Source organism: Eptesicus fuscus, chromosome 13 (assembly GCF_027574615.1).
Source record: "Eptesicus fuscus isolate TK198812 chromosome 13, DD_ASM_mEF_20220401, whole genome shotgun sequence".
Classification (NCBI taxonomy): domain Eukaryota; kingdom Metazoa; phylum Chordata; class Mammalia; order Chiroptera; family Vespertilionidae; genus Eptesicus; species Eptesicus fuscus.
In genome coordinates this window covers 55,605,192-55,607,547 of record NC_072485.1, presented here as the reverse complement: position 1 = coordinate 55,607,547, position 2,356 = coordinate 55,605,192, and the positions used below count along the sequence as shown (strand labels likewise).

The window sequence follows — 2,356 nt, the reverse complement described above, 5'->3', positions numbered from 1 at the left end:
GCAAGGAGCTCTTCCATTTCAGGACCCCAGGGTAATCTTTTCCAGGGTCCTCCCCAGGCCCAGTGCTCGCAGATCCTGGAGGCAAACCCCTGCCTCCTGTGGGGTTAGGGCCTGCAACAGTTACACTGGGCTTTGGAATTTTACCTGTCAATACTAAGTGAGGAACCCCATCACACTTGTACTTATTTATCTTCCCTCCCTCTTTGCAGTCAGGACCCAGGTCTGTCTGGGTCATTGCTGAATCAGCCCCATAGAGGTGTCCATATTTAATTCCACCTGATTGATCCAATATCAATTTATTGGGCACCCCTGCTAGGGTTTGGAGGGGAAAGACCAAGATGCAGTCCCTTAGTGGAGAAGAGAGACATCCACTCAGAGTGAGATGGCAGTGCCGACCATCTAGAGGCAAAAGGATGTGAAACTACCCTGGACTGTGACTGGTGGAGGCAGTCACATCTGCGTAACTTATCTTAACGAATGTGGAGGTGAAGTCCTTCTTGATGAGACTGGGCACCATTGATCACGGTGTCCAGAGATGGTTAATGGGGCTAAACTGAGGCACAGGTACGCTTCCATCACAGAAAACGGATCACTGGGATGACAGTGAGAACTGTAACATTTTGCTAATGTCTTGAGTGATAATGGAATGCAACACAACTGCAACATTAGCAAGGTACTAAATTCCTTGTTATGCCTAGTTTCATTGCACATGTATTATTTTCTTCCTTAGGGAATAATACATTTCAGATCCTTGTCCAAGAGAGCAAAGCACTTTCTGCTGTCCAGCCTCTGGAGCCCTTAAGTGAAATACGGTAGTTGAAGAAACTAGATTGCAAAGATGCTAGTAGGATATTTTATGAAGTATGTCCCCAGTATGTCTGTATTTAAATGGAGATAAAAGCAGCCCAACTGAGAAAATTGTGACAAGGCTGACAGGCAGAACAACTGTGGGTTAGACATGGGGTCTTAGGAAAAGGCCTATCTTGAAAATAAGTCATGACTCAAGTTGTGGAGGAACTAAGGTGACTTTGATGGACAGTGGAACGAATCATCACATGTCAATTTCCTTCAATAGGAACTTCCTGACGTCACATGTGGAGGTGGTATTGGTGGACTTCGGGTCTTTGCAGTCAGGGCTGTTGCTGGAATAACTTCTTCACCTCTCCATGCCGAACTCGGTTCCCCTTGACCAGACTGTCCCTGGGGCCTGGCTCAGCTGATGCTTTTGGAAAATGAATGCTCCAGCTTCGGAAGGAAGACTTAGATTAAAAGGAGCAGCTGAGAGGGACCTCAGAGGTCCTTTGGAACAACTGCTTTCAAGCTGGGTTTTTTAGAGCCTAGGGATTCTGTGGAAATGCCTGGGGGACTGAGAGACAGCCCTGGGGAGGGGGGTTCTGAAGGCCTGGGCTCAGGGTCCCCACCTGCTTCAGAAGAGCTCAATGTGACCTTTCTTACACATCAAAGTACTAAATATGTTGGAAGAAAGGCTCCATGGTTTTAGGTTTACAACCCACCAAGCTAGTCCAACACAATCGGTGTCATCATTACAATTTTTTACCCTAGTGCTTTGCATGTGCCAGACACTGTTAAATCCTCGCAGCAATGCTAAAAGTTAGGTACTATTATCACCCCCACTACACATAGAAGACTTAGGTCCAGAGGTTGAGGAATTTGACCAAAGCACACAGATAATCGGTGATGAAGCCTGGCTTTAGACCTATGCGGCTGGCTCCTGAGCCCACACAATTTTCCACTGGAAGGTACTGAGGAAGGTGAGTCCCAGGGAGAGGCAGGGACTTGCCACAAGCCCCACAGTGAGCTCAGGGCTTCTCCCTCCTGATAAGCTCCTTCCCCCTCTCCTTCTCCGTCCTCATGTGCCTTCTAGAACTGACTCGGAGTGGCTTTAAATAGACCATCCCTTGGTTACCAAGCATCTGTGCGCCCACGCTGGGAGCCGCACAGAAGGAGCTGGGATGGCTGATAGGCTTCGGAGACACCTGTTCTGAAAGGGGCTAGGGCTCTCTCTCAGCCTGCAGACTCAACCCCACCCTCTGATCTAGATGATGTTGAGTGCTTTTGGCATGACATTCCAGGCCCTTCAGAGTCTGTACTCGGACTGTCTGTCCAGCCTCACCTCACTTGCTCCTTTACTTGCACTCTTGCTGTTGCACATACACATACACCCTATTCCTTTGCCCATGATGTTCGCTCTGCTAGAATACCACTCCTGCCTTGTGAGCCTGGCATATTCCTCCTCTGATGTCCCCTATCTAGGGTCCTGACCTCCCTCCCAAGGCAGAATCAATCACACCCTCTCCAGACTCTCCTCCTCATAGCACACACTGCCCGGTATTCT

The 2,356-nt window shown here is 48.8% G+C and overlaps 1 non-coding gene across 1 annotated transcript; it reads left to right on the top strand.

Moving 5' to 3' along the window:
• Positions 1 to 489: 489 nt before the first annotated feature.
• Positions 490 to 621, top strand: LOC114234268 (small nucleolar RNA SNORA1). The gene has a single exon (XR_003620455.2). It is a non-coding gene; the product is annotated as a small nucleolar RNA SNORA1 (small nucleolar RNA).
• Positions 622 to 2,356: the final 1,735 nt, after the last annotated feature.